Raw genomic sequence first — 22833 nt, 5'->3', positions numbered from 1 at the left:
ATTATCCTTTAAAAACCCTAGTCCCTGAATGTTCAGAGGGAGTGATTTGAGTAATAAATTCCTGTCTTCTGCTCAGCTGGCTCTACATTCATTACACTGTTTCTCTATTGCAATACTGCTGTCTCAGTAAATCAGTTCTATGCAGTAGGCAAGAAGAACCCACCGGTGATTATCATATTATCTTAGCAGCTTTCCTGTACATCTAAAATTATCCAAAATTTAAAAGTTTGTTTTTTTTTTGAGACGGAGTTTCACTCGTTACCCAGGCTGGAGTGCAATGGTGCAAATTCGGCTCACCGCCACCTCCGCCTCCTGGGTTCAGGCAATTCTCCTGCCTCAGCCTCCCGAGTAGCTGAGATTACAGACACGGGCCACCGTGCCCGGCCAAAGGTTTGTTTTTTAAAAAATCTGCTCAAAGCTAGATACTTATAAACTCACTCATTACCTTGCTAACTGTAGGACATGGGAAAAAATCAAACACTTTCTACTCTCAACACTCAACATGTTAATTCTGACACAGGTGTGTGTTTTTTTTCCCCATACATCAAGCAATTCTCCAACAGACACCAAGTGAGTGCCCTATAATTCAATCAATTCTGACTCCATCTACCTGGAGATAGGTAGAATGATCAATTCACTATAAATTAGGGGTTCTCATGACCCCCTCTTCAGGTCCAACTAATTTTCTAGAGTAGCTTACAAAACTCAGGTATATCTCTACTTACTATTGCCAATTTATTTCAAAGGATATTTTATTTTTTATTTTTTGTACAAATGGTATAAGAAATAGCATCAACAAAGGATATTTTATTTTTATTTTTTTATATTATTTTTTTTTTTACTTTTTATTTTTTGAGACAGAGTTTCACTCTCATTACCCAGGCTGGAGTGCAATGGTGCGATCTCAGCTCACCGCAACCTCCGCCTCCTGGGTTCAAGCAATTCTCCTGCCTCAGCCTCCTGAGTAGCTGGAATTACAGGCACGTGCCACCATGCCCAGCTAATTTTTAGTATTTTTAGTAGAGATGGGGTTTCACCATGTTGACCAGGATGGTCTTGATCTCTTGACCTCGTGATCCGCCTGCCTCGGCCTCCTAAAGTGCTGGGATTACAGGCTTGAGCCACCATGCCCAGCCTAATTTTTTTTTTTTTTGAGACGGAGTTTCGCTCTTGTCACCCAGGCTGGAGTACAATGGCGTGATCTTGGCTTACCGCAACCTCCGCCTCCTGGGTTCAAGCAATTCTCCTGCCTCAGCCTCCCGAGTAGCTGGGACTACAGGCGCGCGCCACCATGCCCAGCTAATTTTTGTATTTTTAGTAGAGAAGGGGTTTCACCATGTTGACCAGGATGGTCTTGATCTCCTGACCTTGTGATCCACCTGACCTTGTGATCCACCCAAAGTGCTGGGATTATAGGCGTGAGCCACCGCACCCGGCCAACAAAGGATATTTTAAAGGATACAAATCAACAGCCAGATGAAGAGACACTTAGGGTGATGTTTGGAAGGGTCCCAAGCACAGGAGCTTCTGTCCCTGTGGAGTTAAAGGTGTGCTACCCTGCCCAGAATGAAAAGCTCTTTGAATCCTGTCCTTTTCTGGGTTTTTACAAAGGCTTCATTATGTATGCATGATTGATTAAATCATTGGCCACTGGTGACCAGCTCAACCTTCAGCTCCTCTCCCCTCCCTGGATGTAGGGGTTGGATGGAGGAAGTGGGACTGAATGTTTCAATCTTTTTTTTTTTTTTTTTTTGAGACAGAATCTTGCTGTCACCCAGGCTGGAGTGCAGTGGTGCGATCTTGGCTTACTGCAACCTCCGACTCCCAGGTTTAAGCAATTCTCTGCCTCAGCCTCCCGAGTAGCTGGGATTACAGGAGCCCACCACCATGCCCGGCTAATTTTTGTATTTTTAGTAGAGATAGGGTTTCACCATTTTGGCTAGGTTGGTCTTGAACTCCTGACCTCGTGATCCACCCTCCTCAGCCTCCCAAAGTGCTGGGATTACAGGTGTGAGCCACTGTACTGCCAAAAATTTCAATCTTTTAATCACATGGTCTGTTTCCCTGGCAACCAGCCTCCCCATCCTGAGGCTATATAGGAGCCACCAACCAACATTATCATACAAAAAGACACATCACTTTGGAGATTCTAAGAGTTTTAGGAGCTGTGTGTCAGGAAATGGTGAGGTAGACCAAATGTATTATTTCTTACTATAAATCACAGTATCACATTGACTGTATCCTACAATGCTACTCTTTCCTTAATCCACTCCAGTCACACTGGCTTCCTTGTTATTCCTCAAACACACCAATTATGCACTTACTTCAGGCCCTTTGTATTTGCATCATTTTCTCTGCCTGAAACAAATTTTCTTCAGACAGTCATATGGTTCGTACCCTCATTTCCTTCAAGTCTCTGCTTAAATGTAACATTAGAGGGGATTTTCTTACTCTCTTTAAAAAAGAAACTTCTTGTCATCTTTCTTATTATTTATTTGTGAATGACTGTCTATCTCACTCTTGCCCTCCATAGGGACTCAATCAATAATGTTCACATCTTCAGCACCTAGAACAGCACCTAATATATGGCAGGCAATCAACAAATATTTGTTGAATGAATGAATGACTTTTTATTAAAAACATACAAAAGAAAACCCTTCACGGTTATCTGCATTTAAACAAGAACAAAACAATAAACCAAAGAAATAAACCTCTAGTGCTACAATTTTAGATATTATTATTAACCAGTAGAGATACTTTTAAATACACCTGAACATCCTTTAACTGACCCTTTGAAATCATGCATAGATCATTGCTTATTTCATCTGGTCTTAAGGCCTATTCCAATCTTTAGTAAGAACCTCACTATTGGTCGGGCGCGGTGGCTCAAGCCTGTAATCCCAGCACTTTGGGAGGCCGAGGCGGGTGGATCACGAGGTCAACAGATCGAGACCATCCTGGTCAACATGGTGAAACCCCATCTCTACTAAAGATCCAAAAAATTAGCTGGGCATGGTGGCACATGCCTGTAATTCCAGCTGCTCAGGAGGCTGAGGCAGGAGAATTGCTTGAACCCAGGAGGTGGAGATCGCGGTGAGCCGAGATCGCGCCATTGCACTCCAGCCTGGGTAACAAGAGCGAAACTCCTTCTCAAAAAAAAAGATCCTCACTATTCTGTAGCACACAAAAAAGTTAAGTGTTATCCCCTTAACCTTGTTACCGTGTTACAATTCCTGTGTTACAATTAAAATAAAGGGAAAAGGCTGGGTTGGTGGCTCACACCTGTAATTCCAGCACTTTGGGAGGCCAGGGTGGGTGGATCAGGAGGTCAAGAGATCGAGACCATCCTGGTCAACATGGTGAAACCCCATCTCTACGAAAAATAGAAAAAATTAGCTGGACATGGTGGCGCATGCCTGTAATCCCAGCTACTCAGGAGGCTGAGGGAGGAGAATTGCCTGAACCCAGGAGGCGGAGGTTGCGGTGAGCCGAGATCGTGCCATTGCACTCCGGCCTGGGTAACAAGAGCGAAACTCCCTCTCAAAAAATTAATTAATTAATTAATTAAATAAAGGGAAAAAATGTGAAGAGAATTATTTTAACAATAGAAGAAGACTTCCAGCTTTGGTTCCACTTGTAAGAAGCTTGAAGTGTCCACTCCAACCTAACAACAAGTAAAAAGCCAAGCAAACTGCAAAACCAACAACGCTTCTTAGATTTGTAAGAGAAGTGAGGTCACAACTTCTTCTAAAATTGGACAGATGTATACAAAGAATTATAAAACATATCCAACAGAAACTTCCACAGGAACCAGGTCCAGGGTAAGAAAACCTAAACTGTAACTGAAAAACTGCTGGAGGCGAGGTGTAGAAGTCTGAGAGTCGGAAACTCCAGAAAGACCCAGTCAGAGGGGCTCCCCACAGTTTTGTGAGTTAAACCTCCAAGAGCTCTACCAGGTCATCACAGTGAATACCAGAGAAAAATCCTCCCATGCATCTGGCAAGAAGAGGGGGAAAGGAACCATGTTGAAATGTGGCAGAGCATTCTGTTCTTCTTAACAAGGTCTTCCTTCAGGATAAACTAGCTAACCAGACTCTAACCTGCTGGGGTTTATCAGAGCTTAACTGACCTAGAGGAAGGGCAATACCCATCTGCAGCTCACTCTAGCCTTCTTGTCCCATCTAAGGGGGAAGAAAAAAAAAAAACAAACCCTGAAACCATATGTAAAGCTCATAATCCATAGATACAGGCTCACTAAAAGAATGAAGTCTAATTATAGGACTCTAGAATGCTTCCCCTAATTACACACCTTATCACCGAATTTCTAAAGCCCTATTAAGAAAAAATTACAAAACATACTAAGAGCAAAAAACACATTTTGAAAAGACAGGACAAGTATCAGAACTAGATATGGTAGAGATGTTGGGATTACCACATCAGGAATTTAAAACAACTATAATTAATATGCTAAAAGCTCTAATGGATAAAATAGACAACATGCAAAGAGGTCGGCAATGTAAGCAGAGTGGTGGAAACCCTAAGAACGAACCAAAATCAATCCTAGAGATAAAAAATACTGTAAAAGAAATGAGGAGTGCTTTTGATGGTCTTATTTGTAGCCTAGACTTGGCTTAGGAAAGAATTTCTAAGCTTGAGGATATACAATAGAAACCTCCAAAACTGGAAAGCAAAGAAAACAAATACTTTAAAAACAAAAAAAACAGAACAGGGAGCCTCAGTGGCTCATGCCAGTTGTCCTGGCACTTGAGGTGAGGCTACATGTTCGAGGCCAGCCTGGGCAACATAAGAACCTCTCATTCATTTAAAAAAAAAAAAAAAGAACAGAATATTCAAAAACTGTGAGGCGACTCATTATATAAATACCAGGCAAAAGGAAAGACAGAAAGTAACAAAAGAAATATTTAAAATGATAATGATAACCGGGTGCAGGGAGTGAGACTCTATCTCAGAAAGAAAAAAGATAAAGAAAATCAAGGATAAAGAATAAACTATTGAAAGAAGCCAGAAAACTAAAACACCTTACTTATAGAGGAGCAAAGACAAGAACTGTATCTGTGTTTTCCTCAGAAACCAGGCAAGCAAGAAGAGAATGGAGTGAAAAAACACTGTTGAGAGAAAAAAACCACCAACCTAGAATTCTGTACCCTGCAATATTACTTCAAAAGTGAAGGAGAGGTCAGCCATGGTGGCTCACACCTATAATCCCAGTGCTTTGGAAGGATTGCTGGAGGCCAGGAATTCAAGTCCAGACAGGCAACATAGCAAGAGCCTGTCTCTACAAAAGGGAAACAAAGATATCCAGGTGTGGCGGCATGTACCTGTAATCCTAACTACTCAGGAGGCTGAGGCAGGATTGCTTGAGCCCAGGAGTTCAAGGTTACGGTGAACTATAATCATGCCATTGCATTCCAACCTGGCTGACAGAGTGGGAACCTGTCTCAGTCGGGTGTGGGGGAAGGGGAGGAAAGAGTGAAGGAGAAATAAAGACTTTCTCAGACAAACAAAAAAACTGAGGAAATTTGTTGCCAGTAGACCTGCCTTGCAAGAAATATTAAAAGAAGTTCTTTGGGGCCGGACGCAGTGGCTCATGCCTGTAACCCCAGCACTTTGGGAGGCAGAAGTGGGTGGATCACCTGAGGTCAGGAGTTTGAGACCAGCCTGCCCAACATGGCAAAACCCTGTCTCTACTAAAAATATATATGTGTGTGTACACACGAAATTAGCCAGGCGTGGTGGTGGACACCTGTAATCCCAGCTACTCAGGAAGCTGAGGCAGGAGAATTGCTTGAACCCAGGAGGTAGAGGTTGCAGTGTGTTGAGATCACCCCACTGCACTCCAGCCTAGGCGACAAGAGCAAAACTCTGTCTCAAAAAAAAAGTTCTTTGGAAAGAAGGAATTGATACAAGTCAGAACTGAGATGTACATAAAAAAAGAAAAAAGCACAAAAGAAGGAATAAGTAATAATAAAAGTTAAAGCTTTTATTTTTCTTATTCTTTTTTTCTTGAGACAGAGTCTCATTCTGTCGCCAGGTGCCAGGCTGGAGTGCAGTGGCACAATCTCAGCTCACTACAACCTCCGCCTCCTGGATTCAAGCAATTCTCCTGCCTCAGCCTCCCGAGTAGCTGGGACTACAGGCGCATGCCACCACACCCAGCTAATTTTTGTATTTTTAGTAGAGACGGGGTTTCACCATGTTGGCCAGGACAGTCTCAATTTCTTGAGCTCATGATCCGCCCACCTTATCCTCCCAAAGTGCTGGGATTACAGGCTTGAGCCACCACGCCTGGCCTATTTTTCTTATTCCTAATTGATTCAACCTAACAGTTTGTCCATAATGGCAACACTACATTTGATTATGAATATGTATATATCTTATGTGTATACATATATATCTATATGCTTATGTTTATGTATAGGTAAAATAAATAACAACGATACAAGAGATGGCAAGTAGGAGTTAGAATTATTTTATTATTATAATGTACTCACACTATCAATGAAATGGTGTAGTGTTATTTGAAAGTGGGCTTGAGGCCAGGTATGGTGGCTCACACCTGTAATACCAGCACTTTAGGAGACCAAGGCAGGCGGATCACAAGGTCAGGCATTCAAGACAAGCCTAACCAACATAGTGAAACCCCATCTCTATTAAAAATACAAAAAGTAGCCTGGTGTGGTGGCACGCACCTATAATCCCAGCTACTCAGGAAGCTGAGGCAGGAAAATCACTTGAACCTGGGAGGCAGAGATTGCCGCGAGCCAAGACTGCGCCAGTACACTCCAGCCAGGGAAACAGAGCAAGACTCTATCTCAGGCCGGGCGTGGTGGCTCATGCCTTTAATCCCAGCACTTTGGGAGGCCGAGGTGGGTGGATCACGAGGTCAAGAGATAGAGACCACCTTGGCCAACATGGTACAACCCTGTCTCTACTAAAAATACAAAAATTAGCTTGGCATGGTGGCACGCGCCTGTGGTCCCAGCTACTTGGGAGCCTGAGGCGGAAGAACCGCTTGAACCCAGGAGGCGGAGGTTGTAGCGAGCCGAGATTGCGCCTCTGCACTCCAGCCTGGCGACACAGCAAGACTACATCTCAAAAAAAAATAAAAAAAGACTCTCAAAAACAAACAAACAAAAAAACGGGGGATGGGGGCGGTGGTGGGCACAGTGACTCATGCCTATAATCCTAGCTGTAAGTTGGGAGGCCAAGGCAGGTGGATCAAGAGGTCAGGAGATAGAGACCATCCTGGCCAACATGGTGAAACCCTGTCTCTACTAAGAATACAAAAATTAGCTGGGCATGGTAGCGCAGGCTTGTAGTCCCAGCTATCCAGGAGGCTGAGGCAGAAGAATCCCTTGAACCCAGGAGGCAGAGGTTGCAGTGGCCTGAAGTTGCACCACTGCACTCCAGCCAGGGTTACAGAGCAAGATTCCATCTCAGAAAAATAAAAAATTTAGATTAGTTATCAGCCTTTATCCTATCCCCTAGGAATTTTAATAGTTTCTCACTGTATCTAAATTATTCTCTACTTTATATAGGTTAAGCAGCATTATACCTATTATCTCTCTTACTTTCCCACTAACTGCAATCAGAAAAGTAGGTATATCATCTGTAAAAACTGAGTAACTTAATGAAGCCAAAGACATTAGTCCAGCTTGCTTTGAACAGAGACAGAGGCTACTTAAGTAGCCTTGTTGGTAGACAAATAATTGAAATTAAATTAGCTTACTCGGCACCTGCTGCTTGGGGGAAAAAAAAACACTAAATTAGCTTTCCAGTTGCTGACGTTTTAAAATACTTCCTAGTTGTAACTGATTTTTATTACATGACATTTGACTGTGCCTAGTTGCTAGAGCTATCTATAGAATAAGCAGCCTGGTCTAAGGGAAAATATCCAACAGTTAGAAGAAAACAACAGAGAATCAGAAAGTGAAGCAGAAAATATGAAGGAGTAGCTGCAGACCACTGGGAGATGGCACAAAAGTAGATATAATTTCAAAGCATTAGAGATGGATATCCACACAGTTTCCCTAATCCACTAAATTAGATGGTGCAAGATTCCCTGTGTGTTCACTTTTCCTGTTTAGAGTTTTCTGTGTTACTCCCAGCACTTTGTGAGGCTGAAAAGCAGGAGGATCATTTGAGACCAGAGGTTTGAGATCAGCCTGGGCAACATAGTGATACCCTGTCTCTAAACACTTTTTTTTTTTTTTAAAGACAGAATCCTGCTCTGTCACCCAGGCTGGAGTGCAGTGGCATGATCCTGGTTCACTGAAACCTCTGCCTCCCAAGTTCAAGCAATTCTCCTGCCTCAGCCTCCAGAGTAGCTGTGATTACAGGTGCCCACCACCATGAGTGGCTAATTTTTGTATTTTAAAGAGGCGGGGTTTCACCATGTTGACCAGGCTGGTCTTGAACTCACCTCAGGTGATCCACCTGCCTTGGCCTCCCCAAAGTGCTGGGATTAGAGGCATGATCCACTGTGCTCAGCCTTAAAAACAATGTTAAAAAGAAGAAGGTAAAGAGAATGCAATTGATTTCTCTCTGTTTGGCACTTAATCTGCTAAGCTACAATGACTTGATCCCTTTCTACTAACACCATTAAAAAGGAAAGAAGTCTATTTTTAAATTTACTCTGAAACTTACTGAAAGATCTATTATAAAACAATTTCTATTATCCTGAGTTTTGTTTAAAAAATTTCTCCTTAGCATCAATAAATATATCTAAATGTATTTATATGTTGTTTCAAAATATTCTACAGCACCCAAGATATTTGCTTAGCAGTAGAATGCTGTATTATCTAATATACAAAGGGTAAGCTGTAAAAAAAAAACTATACTTGATAGCTGTGAAAGCTGCCAGTGCCAAAATGGAGTCACTTAACAGTGGAGTCAGGTGGCCATGAAGGGGAAGCACTCATGCACAAAGGCCTATAGGAGGACTTATCACAAGATATTCCTCCACACAGACCAGCAATAGGACTTACTGTAATAACTTCCTCAAAATTGCAATATTCCAGATAAGCTACCTGCACAAAGACACTTACCTAGCAATAACTGTCTCCACAATGAACAAATGCCAATTACTACAATGGGCTTCAGTGACCTATGGACTTTGTTTCAAAGCAGCTTTTATGGACTTCTGTCTTTAAAAATCTCCCTTTTGCTGCAACACCTCAGATATGCCCATGATCCATCACAGCACACATATTCTGGACTGTGGTCCCCTGCTATTCGCAAAAAAATTCTACTTTGTAGAGTTGATCTCTCTATCACTCATTTTAGGTGACACAGCTAACCAGAGAAGTTTTAACACATGATTAGGGTAGAACGGCTGATTATTCAATGTAATTCTTAAGTGTTTATATAAATTTTATCACTTTCATAGTGTGATCATAAATATATGGTTTCTGCCCATTTGCTGGCACACAGCTAGCTCCTAAAACGCTTAAGAGTCTCCAAAGTAGCGTGTCTTTTTGTATGCTATTGAGATGGCTGGTGGCTGGGGGCTCCAGAATAACTTCAGGATGGGGGTTGGTTGCAGGTAAAGCCACCATGTGATTAGAGGGTTAGAACTTTTAGACCCAACTCCAGTGACCTCTGGGAAGGAAAAAAGGGTTTAATGGCCAATGATTTAATAAATGATGCCTACATAAGCAAGCCTCCATAAAACAAAAGAAATACAGGGTTCAGAGAGCTTTCAGGTTGCTGAATATATGGAGGTGCTTAGAGGGTGGTGCATCCAGAGAGGGTATGAAAAAGTTAAACACTCCCTCATACTCTGACCTATGTATCTACTCCAACTGGGTGATCCTGAGTTATATTATTTTAGAATAAACTGATAACATAGTAAGTAAACTGTTTCCCTGGGTTTTGTGAGCTACTCTAGCAAATTATCAAACCTGAGAAGGGGGTCATGAAAACCTAATTGAACAGAAATTGTGGGCAACTTGGAGACCTACTATTTGCAATTTGCATCAGAAGTGGAGGGTAGTCTTATGGGACTGAATTCCTAATGTGTGGGGTCTGTACTAACTCTGGTTAGTGTCAGAATAGAATTGTAGGACACCCTGTAGGACACTTGGTGCTGGCAGAGAATTAGAAAATTGCTTTGTGTGGGAGAAACCCCTACACATCTGGTATCAGGAGTGGAGTACTGAGAATAGTAGACGAAAAAAGTTCTTTGTTTTTTGTTTTTTTTAAGATGAAGTCTTTGCTCTGTCGACAGGCTGGAGTGCAGCGGCATAATCTCAGCTCACTGCAACCTCAAACTCTCTGGTTCAAGCAATTCTCCTGCCTCAGCCTCCTGAAAAGCTGTGATTACAGGCACGCACCACCACACCCAGCTAATTTTTGTATTTTTATTTATTTATTTATTTTGGCCCAGAGAGCAGGTTTTATTTGGTGAATGCTGATGGTGAATCCAAGAGCGACAAGATGGAAAAGGTGCTGAGACAAGCTAGCCTAGGGCGCCTTCAGGCTAGATACAAAATTCACACAGGGAAAGGCACGAACTCTGGGGAGACTGGGAAGGTCCTCAGCCATTCAGCACCATGTGGACGAACTCTTCGTAGTTGATACAACCACTGCTGTCCTCGTGCCCTGCCACCAGCATCTCTACTCCTTCCTCTGTCATCTTCTCACCCAGTATGACAAGAACATGCTGGATTTCAGCACCCATAACGATGCCATTTCCTTCCTTGTCAAAAACCCGAGTCCTTCAACATAATCCTCATAGGTGCCCTGGTCCTTGTTCTTGGCCGCTGTCTGCAGCATGGGCAGAAAGTGCTCAAAGTCCAGCACCTTCACATTCATCTCATCACTCTTGGGGTTCCCCAGGACCTTGAGCACCTCGGTGTTGGTGGGGTTCTGGTCTAGGGCCCTCATCATGTCCCCACACTGGCTGTACAGGATCTTGCCATCACCTTTTCGGTCAAACAGCTGGAAGGCCTCCTTGAACTCTGCAGTCTGGTCTTCGGTGAAGTCACACATCTTGACTGCTCAGCTCTGCGGGACCTTTTTCAATTTTTGTATTTTTAATAGAGACAGGGTTTCACCATGTTGGCCAGGCTGGTCTCAAACTCCTGACCTCATGATCCACTTGCTTCGGCCTCCCAAAGTGCTGGGATTACAGGCATGAGCCACTGTGCCTGGCCAAATAGGTTTTTTTTCTATACACATGGTGTAGGTTTATAATTGACCTTGCTCTTTATTTCAATAAAAATCATTCTTTTAACTCCTTTTCATCACTTTTCTCTCAATGTATTTCATTCAATTGAGTAACATTACTTTATTATTTAATAACGCACTTGCCAGTAGTAGCCCAATAGAACTGAATTATGTATAGTAAAAGTAATAGATAATTAGTAAGATAAAATGTCAGGATCACCTATTCGGATATCATCGTGGTGCTAAGATATATTTTCTCCATGGGACAGCACTATTAAGAACTTACAATTAACCATGTAAGAGGTAACATAAACTTTAAACTTAACAAAATAGTAAAGGGAGGAATTATAGTAAGTTTTTTTCAGATTTTATTTCACCAAGGTTTCAGTGGCAAGAGACACTTAAGATAGGCTTAATTTAGCATATCTGACCCATGCTGTCTCTGCCTTCACACCATTCCTCCTAGATACGCTTTACTCCAGCTATATGCAACTATTTACATAGTAGAGGTAGACATGACTGTGTGTTATGTTGTTTCATTTTTTTTTTTTTTTTGAGGCGGAGTTTCCCTCTTGTTACCCAGGCTGGAGTGCAATGGCGCAATCTTGGCTCACTGCAACCTCAGCCTCCTGGGTTCAGGCAATTCTCCTGCCTCAGCCTCCTGAGTAGCTGGGATTACAGTCACGTGCCACCGTGCCCAGCTAATTTTTTGTATTTTTAGTAGAGAAGGGGTTTCACCATGTTGACCAGGATGGTCTCGATCTCTTGACCTTGTGATTCACCCGCCTCAGCCTCCCAAAGTGCTGGGATTACAGGCTTGAGCCACTGCGCCCCGCCCTGTTGTTTCACATTAATACAACTTCATTGATGCCATTTCCTCAGCCTGAACTTCTCTTCATTTAGTCAATAACCCTTACTTGGCCCTAAAACTCAGTTAAAACCTTACCTCCTTCAGCAGCCTTCATCAACTTCTTTTCTTCCACTTCTATGCTTTCATGGCATCTTTTAAATTTTTTATGTCATAATTATGAACTTATTCACATATTTTTCACTATCTGCAAGATCCTTGTAAGGACATATATTCACCTTTCTTCTCTATCTCAGCTTTCAGAATAGTATAGACCTCAATAATGATTTTTGGCTGTTATTAAAGTTATTTCAAATTCAAGTAAAAGTCATAATACTATCAGATCTGGTTTCTATGACTCATTATAGATCTGTGCTACTTTGCTATCCTTTAGTTTCTATTGAAAGTCCTCCACAATGATATATTTATTCGGAAAACATTAGATTACTTTTCTAATAATTGGCAAGGGAAGAGGAGAGAACCCTAGGTAACAAAACTTTACTCTGATTTTAACAAGTAAACATAATATCGAAGTTGCCCATTTTATTAGTCAGTTCTCAATTATTCATAAATATAGGTTAATCTATAATACTCTAGGCCCTCTTCCTACTAGTGCTCAATAAAAACTGAACAACCCAGAAGCCAGGACTAGGCAGAAAAGTGGTATGCTATATCTGTGGGTGTGCATGTCAGTGTGGCAGGACAATTTATTAAGATTTTAATTTTCGGCCGGGCGCAGTGGCTCAAGCCTGTAATCCCAGCACTTTGGGAGGCTGAGGCGGGTGGATCACGAGGTCAACAGATCGAGACCATCCTGGTCAACATGGTGAAACCCCGTCTCTACTAAAAATACAAAAAAAAATTAGCTGGGCATGGTGGCACGTGCCTGTAATCCCAGCTACTCAGGAGGCTAAGGCAGGAGAATTGCCTGAACCCAGGAGGGAGAGGTTGCAGTGAGCCAAGATCACTCCAGCCTGGGTAACAAGAGAGAAACTCCGTCTCAAAAAAAAAAAAAGATTTTAATTTTCATTTGTTCTCTTCTTCTTTTCCCCTTTCCTCATTCTAAACAGGTAACCAGGTCTTCAGGTTCCATTATTTACAGAAGATGTGAGTTACGGAGTGTAAAGCAGAAGTTATTTGTAGATAATCTGCCTTTGAACTTTTATTTTCTGGAAGCTTAAGATAAAGGCAAAGCTTTGAGAATTGTAAGGGAGACAGGGGAATAACCTGCTAAACCCAACTTGTCCAAATTGGAAAAATGTGTAGCAACACCAGGGATAGTTGTGACCTGAACACTACTTCCTGGCTGTTCCCCAAGGAAATGACAAAACCTCAAAGAAGATGGCTACATGGAGTATCTTGGGAGCCTGGACTGTAGTTACTAGGGACTCATAATCAGCAGAGTTTCCCATGCCCAAGCTTGACCAGAAAGCAGTAATGTCATTAGACTTGAAGCATGAACTTTTTCAATAAGGGTTATCAGTCCATGATGGTGATAACTGCAGACAAGTCGGCCCATCTCCTACTTGTTTTCTTTTTTCCGAAAAGATTCTTAGGTTTTCCTGCTACTCTTGGATTGGAGAGGACCAAGGAAGGAAAGGAAGAAAGACATATTCTTTTCTATGTGTTCCCATAATGAATGATATAAATCTTTATTTTACTAGGTTGGGCAATTCAAAATCAGTTTTAATTTAATTTATAGGAAATAGGCCGGGTGTGGTGGCTCACATCTGTAATCCCAGCACTTTGGGAGGCTGAGGCGGGCAGATCACGAGGTCAGAAGATCGAGAACATCCTGGCCAACATGGTGAAACCCCGTCTTTACTAAAAAATACAAAAATTAGTTGGGCGTGGTGGCATGCACCTGTAGTTCCAGCTACTTGGGAGGCTGAAGCAGGAGAACTGCTTGAACCTAAGAGGCGGAGGTTGCCTGGCAACAGAGTGAGACTCTGTCTCAAAAAGAAAAATTTATAGAAAATAAAATAATTTTATATTTCTTGCACATATAAATTTGTGATGTTATCCAACTAAACATGACTATATGGATCTATATGTTTCTAATATACTTTAATAAATATTTTCCATGGTTCATTATTTATTATTTTTTGCTTCACAATGCCTATATTTGAAAGATTAAAATGTTGGTATTTTGAAAGACTAAGTTTTCCTTTTATTTTGAGAAAGAGTCTTGCTCTGTCACCCAGGCTAGAGTGCAGTGGTGCAGTCTCGGCTCACTGAAGCCTTTGCCTCCCAGGTTCAAGTGATTCTCCTGCCTCAGCCTCCTGAGTAGATGGGACTACAGGTGCATACCACTACGCCTGGCTAATTTTTGTATTTTTAGTAGAGACAGGGTTTCACCACGTTGAACAGGATGATCTTGAACTCCTGACCTCGTGATCTGTCCACCTTGGCCTCCCAAAGTGCTGGGATTACAGGTGTGAGCCACTGTGCCCGGCAGGATTAAGTTTTTTTTTTAAGCAAAACAATGATGGCAGTTGATTGTTACTGTCAGTAAGTTCATCATCAGAAGTATAATACTGCAAGATAAATTTATAATTTGGATTCAGGAACTGCAAACAAAGCATTAAAGGAGTCAGGAGAAAAAGCAATCTCATGAACTGTTCCCTAGGAAGGCCTATCCATAGACAGAGACAAATGACTTCTGTGGGAAATGCTTCACATCCCACACGCTAGATTAAATAAATGATACTTAATGGGCATATTTTATTCTAAAAAAAAATTGGTGAAGGATCCCTAGCATCCTAAATCCACTCATACAATGCAGCATAGCTGGTTTAGCTGACGAACTTATAAAGGAAAAAAAAACCCAGACATTTATCTTCCTTTTTTTCTCCCACAAAGATCTATAACAAACTTTAGATTGACTGCAACCCTATCTTAGCAGTAAGAATGAAAAAAAATTCTTACACCCTCATAACAGTCTGAAATTTCCAACCAGCATTAAACTATGAAGACATAGAGCTACTTCTATAACTCTATATACATATCTATTATTTTCTCATTTCTTCTCCTTTTCCTCACTTTCCATAATTTAGAACATTCTTTTAATCTTTATTACTAATGTATAATACAATCAGTAGTCTGAAATATTAAGCTACATTACAGAACAGAAATTTTTAGCTGTTATAATTATATTTTAATTTTTCATATTCTATCTTTATTATTATTTTTTGAAATAGAGTCTCACTCTGTTGTCCAGGCTGGAGTGCAGTGGGGCCATCTTAGCTCATTGCAACCTCTGCCTCCTGGATTAAAGTGATTCTCCTGTCTCAGCCTCCTGAGTAGTAGAAACTACAGGCGCATGCCACCATGGCCAGCTAGTTTTTGTATTTTTAGTAGACATGAGGTTTCACCATGTTTGCCAGGCTGGTCTCAAACTCCTGATCTCAAGTGATCCACCTGCCTTGGCCTCCTAAAGTGCTGGGATTACAGGCCTGAGCCACTGCACCCAGCCCATTTTTTATTTTTTAATAGAACACCTCAGTAGTTATGTAATCAAAAAATGCAATGTAATTTGTTCAAAAGGGGAAGAACATTGATAGTTTAGTTTCCTGACTATTGATCAAAGTCAAGGCAGTGGCTCATGTTGATCACATTGACAATTTTTTATGGTGATGATATTTCTAGTGAATATTTTCCCCCTTGATTAAACAACATCAAACTTTGAAAAAGAACCAAGATTTGAAGAGATTAGATAAGCATACAGCAGAAAAATACATGCATTCATTCCCAAAATGTCAAGCATGCTGTGGCATGATGGGGTGGTAAAAGCCTGGATTTTGGAATCAAATTGCTTGGATCTGCTACATACTAGCTATGTGATTTGGGCAGGTCACCTTATCTCTCTGTGTCTTAGTTTCCCAATCTGTAAAACAGGGAAAATAATATTTATCTCACAGGATAGTTGTGAAGTACGTATTTATATTTGGTACTTAGAATAATATCTGGCACACTACATGCCCTATAGAATAAAGTTCAAGATGAGCATAACCTAGATTCAGCAATCCACTCCCAAGCATAACTAGAGAAAATTTACATATGTGCATAAGAAGACATTAACAAGAATATTCATTGCCACGTTGTTTGTAATAGCCCCAAACTGGAACAAAACAACATCAATAAGGAAACAGGTTAAAGAAACTATAGTACAGGCATACCTCAAAGCTACTGTGGGTTCAGCTCCAGATTACCACAATAAAACAAATATTGCTTTATTGCAAAATAAAAATATTACAACAAAGTGAGTTGTACAAACATTATGGTTTCCCAGGGCATATAAAAGTTATGTTTACATTATACTATAGTCTATTAAGTGTACAACAGCATGATGTCAAAAAAATTGCACATACCTTAATTTAAAAGTATTTTATTGCTAAAAAATGCTCACAATCTTCAGAGTGTGATAAGCTTTTTGCTGGTGGAAGGTCTTGCTTCCAAATTGATGGCTGCTTACTGATCAAGGTGGTGATTGCTGAAGGTTGCAGTGACTGTAATAATTTCTTAAAATGAGACAACGGGCCAGGTGGGGTGGCTCACACCTGTAATCCCAGCACTTTGGGAGGCTGAGGCAGGTGAATCATGAGGTCAGGAGTCCCAGCTACTCACTAGGCTAAAGCAAGAGAGAACCGCTTGAACCTGGAAGGTGGAGGCTGCAGTGAGCTGAGATTGCACCACTGTACTCTAGCCTGGGGGACAGAGTGAAGACTCCGCCTCAAGAAAAAAAAAAAAAGAGACAGACAACAATGAAGTTTGCCACACCTATTGACTCTTCCTCATAAAAGATTTCTCTGTAGCATACAGTGCTGGTTGACAAAATTTGGCCCACAATTGAACTTTCAAAATTGGAGTCAATCCTCTCACATGCTGTCACTGCTTTATCAACGAATTTTAGCCCTTACCTACTAAACTTCTGCAACCAACCACTTTACAGGGTTTTCCCCTGTCTGTTAATTTTACAGAAGCCTACCCACTGCACTCCAGGCTGGGCAACAAAAGTGAAACTCCATCTCAAAAAAAAATTTTTTTTTTAAATTTAATTTCAACTATGTGTTAGTCCCTGTGTTGATCACTAAGGATACAGAGGTAAATGAGAAAAGTCCCTGTCGTTATGGAGCTCACAGTCTTAATAATCTAGGCAAAGAATTAACACAAAATGTGAAAAATATTGTAAAAGACATGTACCCAGGGATATGAGATCATACTCAATGACTATTTAAGAGAGCTGGAGGATGGGCGCGGTGTCTCACGCCTATAATCCCAGCACTTTGGGAGGCCGAGGCGGGTGGATCATGAGGTCAAGAGATTGAGACCATCCTGGGCAACATGGTAAAACCCCGTCTCTACTAAAAATACAAAAATTAGCTGGGCATGGTGGTGAGCGCCTGTAGTCCCAGCTACTCGGGAGGCTGAGGCAGAAGAATTGCTTGAACCCAGGAGGCAGAGGTTGCAGTGAGCCGAGATCGTGCCATTGCACTCCAGCCTGGGTAACAACAGCAAAACTCCGTCTCAAAAAAAAAAAAAAAAAAAAAAAAGAGAGCTGGAAACAGTTTCTGAGATAGGATAACATATCTAAGCAGGGAGCTGAATAGTTAGAATACAGATGTATTCTGTTAAAAAGATAGAACAGACAGAAAAGAGATTAAAATGCATTCCAGGCAGGAATGAAAAAAAAGTCATGTATGTATATGTGTGTATGTTTATATGCACACATAAATACAGTTGATCCTCATTATGTGCAAGGTCTATATTTGCAAATCCATAGTCACTAAAATTTATTTGTAACCCCAAAGTCAATACTTTCACAGTCATTTATGGACACGTACAAAGTGGCAAAAAATTTGATTTACCTGAAGCACACACTCCCAGCTCAGGTCAAACAAAGTGATGTTTGTTCTGTCTTTTTATTTCAGGTCTCAGGGTGTCCTTTTCTCACTCTCCTTCATGCTGTTTTTCACATTTTTATGCTTTGTGCTAGTAATTTTGATGTTTACAATGGTCCCTATGCATAATGCTGATATGTTACCTAGTATTCTAATGCATAAGAAGATTATGAGGTGCCTTATGAAAAACATAGTCATGTTAAACAACCTTAACTCTTACTAGGAGCAATGCTTCTATATTCACTGATTCAGTGTTTGTAATAACTTTACAGAACCTAACTACTGTAAATTGAGAAGCAACTGTATGTGTGTTTATTTACTAATTAACAAATGTTTCTTTGAATACAATTTATTTATAGGAACCACTGATTACTTTGATTAGATATATATAGCATATTGCCTCATCCTGAATAAGTAATGAATAATCAACTATACTGAAGATAACTGACAGTTTCTTACGCATAGCTTTTAAAACCATCACTTCAAGAACAAGCATAGTATTATGAGGTATTTTGAGGTTTCTAGTAAGGGCAGTAACATCTCACATAAAGATAACTATATATTTGCAACCACATAAGAGTAAGGTAGAAATTTACAGAACTAGATATGGCATAATTTTACCAATTGAGCATTTCTACTAAGTATAATTGCGAATAGTGGCAAAAGCAGTATAGTAAAAACTGCAGTAGAAAAAAATCTAAAATTATTTTTAAAAAGGTTTCCTCATCAATGAACAGAATTGAACCATCATTTTCCAAAAATGATTCCAATAAGCAAATACCATATAAACTCCCACACACACATTTGCTTATTATAATGAAAAAGACGCAGGTAATATCCTTAAGCAGCTAAGTTGGTATAAGGTTAATCTTCATAGAAAAGTAGAATAAGCAAGTTATACAATTTAATATTAGGTCTTGATAAAGACTTTTTAACATTAACACTTCCATTATAATTATTCTAATAACTTTGAAAAATATAATTCAAAATTTCGCATTTCCTTTACATTAAAATAGAGAAAATGAAAAAAAGAAATGAACTTAAAAGAACACATAGACCCTGAAGTCATGATTGAGAATGATGTTATAAATCCATACCTGTTTAAAATGTTAAATTTTAAATTCATAATGACACTTTTCCTATCTCTTGCTGAATGGTCTGTACCTCTTAAATGACATTCAACTATCTAATAATTAAGAGCTAGGCCAGGCGCAGTGGCTCACACCTGTAATTTAAGCACTTTGGGGGAGGCCAAGGCGGGTGAATCACCTGAGGTCAGGAGTTCAAGACCAGCCTGATCAACATGTTGAAACCCTGTCTTTAAAAAAATAAATAGCTGGGCGCGGTGGCTCAAGCCTGTAATCCCAGCACTTTGGGAGGCCGAGGCGGGTGGATCACGAGGTCAAGAGATCGAGACCATCCTGGTCAATATGGTGAAACCCCATCTCTACTAAAAATACAAAAAATTAGCCGGGCATGGTGGTGCATGCCTGTAATCCCAGCTACTCAGGAGGCTGAGGCAGGAGAATTGCCTGAACCCAGGAGGCGGAGGTTGCGGTGAGCTGAGATCGCCTCATTGCACTCCAGCCTGGGTAACAAGAGCGAAACTCCATCTCAAAAAAAATAAATAAATAAAACAAACAAACAAACAATAAAAATTAAAAATTAAAAAAAAGAGCTACATATTATGCATTTTAAATATCCATTTGTAGTTTTGGAAGATAACTATCAGAAACTGATGAGGTTGGCAATGCCAAAAGTTTTTTGCTGATTTCAAATTCTATTTTAAAACATAGGAAATAAATGAGGGTAAAAATCATTGTTTTAAAGAGAAGAGTCCCAAAGAGAACAAGACATCAATATTCCATAACACAAGAAAAAAATAAAAAGAGAAGTTTTCATTGTATGTATAGTGCATAATTGTAAAGCCAGTTCAATGGATACCATTTACTTATAGCCAATGCTTAAATTTGTATCTTATAGTCAGACCTCTCTTCTGAACTTCAGGTTCTTATATCCAGTCATACATGCTCAATATTTCCTCTTGAATAGCCACCACAATCTTAAGCATCTAAAACCAATCTCTTGATTTTTCCCTTTAAGCTTGTTCTTCTCCATCTTAGTAAGTGGCAATTCCATTCTTCCAGTTGCTCAAGTCAAAATCTTTTATCCTTCCTTGATTCTTCTCTTCTCATACACTATGTAAACAAATCCTATTGTTTCTTCTCTCAAAATATATCCAGAACCTGACCACTATGACTGCTTCCAAGACTACTTCCTGCTCTAAACATCATTTCTCACCTGGACAACTAACTACTACCAATTATTTCCCCTTTTCTACCTTCTTTCCTCATACAGAACCCAGAGTGATCCATTAAAAATGCAGATCAGATCATGTCCTTCCTCTGCTCAAACCTTCTCTTGCCTTCCCATCTCATTCAGGGAAAAATTCAAAATCCTGACCATGGCTTACAAGACCCTACTCAATGTAAAACCTCTGATTTTGTTCCCTAACACTATTCTTTCACTTTTGCTTCAAGTCATACAAATCTCTCTGCCATTCCTCAAACCTGCTGAGCATTCTCTTACCTGTCTCTATACTTACTGATTCCCCTGCCTCAAAAATTTTTCACCTAGATAGCTACATCATTCATGCTTTCACTTATTTCAGATCTCTACTTTTAAGAATAAAAATCAGATCTCTACTTAACCTTACCAGAGAGCCTTTCCCTGATTATCTTATTAAAAAACAGCAAACTCCTATGCACCTCCACCTCATTCCTCAAAAAGAGAAGTCTTCTTGGTTTTTGTTCACTGTTGTAATCCTAGAAACAGTACCTAGCATATAAAAGGTACTCACAAAGATTTGGTGAGTTAATGAATGAAACAAATTCAAATACAGTAATTATCTTTAAAAGAAGGTCTCACTTATGAGGTCAACAAAGCTAATCTCCATAAATTAAAAGCTATAGGAATTTTGTTTAAATTTGCTAGCTAGGATGCACAGAATTTTATATATGTGGTGGTCACATTTTTAGCCTCAGGCAACTAACTTGCTTTCTGTCTCCATAGATATGCTTTTTTTTTTTTTTTTTTTTTTTTTTTTGAGACAGAGTCTTGCTCTGTCACCAGGCTGGAGTGCAGTGGCACAATCCTGGCTCACTGTAACCTCCGCCTCCTGGGTTCAAGTGATTCTTCCACCTCAGCCTCCTGAGTAGGGACCACAGGCATGTGCCACGATGCCTGGCTAATTTTTTGTATTTTTAGTAGAGATGGGGTTTCACCATGTTGGCCAGGATGGTCTTGATCTCTTGATCTCGTGATCCACCTGCCTCGGCCTCCCAAAGTGCTGGGATTACAGGCATGAGCCACCGTGCCCGGCCCCATAGATATGCTCTTTCTGAACCTTTCGTATGTAATCTTCTGCATGTGGCTCTTTCACTTAGCATAGTATTTTTGAAGATCATAGATATTGAAGCATACATTGTTTGTTCTTTTTAATTGCTTAGTAATATTCCACTGTACGGATGTTTAGAGTGTACCAAATAGACCTTATCTTTCTTGTGTGTCAGAGAAGAGGAATCCTCAATTAATGCAAGTAATTCAAGCTAGCAAAGGGAAAAGGGGAAGAAAAAGAAAATGGAATTATGGCTGAGTGAAGTCTGTTTCTAGCAGAGACAAGGAAAGTCAAGCTCCAGTACATTAAGCATAGGTAGAGGAACCTGGCCTGGCTGTGGGAATTCAAACTCTTTCCATTGGATTCTATGACCTGAGTTTGTTCATTACCACTTGCTTGTTACAAAGAGGAGGGTGTGGTCATGGCAGCCATACATCTATATGAAGAAATCTGACCTACTTTTTCCAGGTGTATTAGGGAATGCCAGCCACTCATTATAAAAATTACTGTGTAGTTAAGGCTGGGTGTGGTGGCTCATGCCTGTAATCCCAGCACTTTGGGAGGCAGAGGCAGGTGGATCGCCTGAGGTCAGGAGTTCGAGATTAGCCTGACCAACATTGTGAAACCCTGTCTCTACTAAAAATATAAAAAATTAGCCAGGCATGGTAGCAGGCACCTGTAATCCCAGCTACTCAGGAGGCCAAGGCAGGAGAATCACTTGAACCCAGGAGGTGGAGGTTGTGATGAGCCGAGATTGTGCCACTGCACTCCAGCCTAGGCAATAAGCACGATATTGCATCTCAAAAAGAAAAAATAGTATAGTTAAATGCAATGATAAAATATTTTAAAATAACATTTATCTGATGACTTCTGTCAAAAAGGAAAGGAAGATCAAGCATATGTATTTCTCTGCTCCCATAATAAAATGATGGCAACATAATTTAAAAGGTTTAATTCCTCAAGGACAATCAAACACAAGAGAATACATGGTATTTTTTACAGTGGATAACACATTTTTAGAAAAGGGAGAGCAAATCGAGGAGTGGTATCTCATTTATTACAGTGGAAGAAGCTATAACCTCAGGAAATTGCAAAGGGGGACAATAGTGAGAAGTCAATTTACCCACAAAGAATCTGGGAAAGCTCTGACCTTGGAAGTACCAAGTGGGTAAAGAGGAAGCACAAAGCGAAAACCCAGGATAAGAGTCTGTATATGTGAACAGTTGATTCTCCTCCCTGTTCCCATGCATAGAATGCCAGTGGCTAAGTGCATACACCCCAAACTTGGTGGGGGAATGACAGTTTGACCTCTAGAGAAATTGAAGAGGGGTGTTCCAGACTTGAGGACACTAGGCAGAATAGAGAGCAGAGGTAGGACAGATAAATAGAAAAATAAGGGATTTCTTGAAATACCAAAGGGTGGGACTTAATTCCTTTACCCAGTCTCCCACTCTACCCTACCAGTGACCTGAAACACATGTACTTTATTGCCCAGAAGA

At 40.5% G+C, this 22833-nt stretch overlaps 1 protein-coding gene and 1 pseudogene across 2 annotated transcripts in view; both read right to left on the bottom strand.

The window, feature by feature from the left end:
* The window catches only part of PPM1E (protein phosphatase, Mg2+/Mn2+ dependent 1E), a 256455-nt gene that overhangs the window by 75714 nt on the left and 157908 nt on the right, over positions 1-22833 (bottom strand). The window lies entirely within an intron of this gene.
* Positions 10420-11043, bottom strand: LOC144582625 (myosin light polypeptide 6 pseudogene; annotated as a pseudogene).

This window comes from Callithrix jacchus, chromosome 5, assembly GCF_049354715.1.
Source record: "Callithrix jacchus isolate 240 chromosome 5, calJac240_pri, whole genome shotgun sequence".
NCBI classification, from domain to species: Eukaryota; Metazoa; Chordata; class Mammalia; order Primates; family Cebidae; genus Callithrix; species Callithrix jacchus.
Note: the sequence above shows the minus strand (reverse complement) of the source record. Positions and strands in the feature narration are given on the sequence as shown.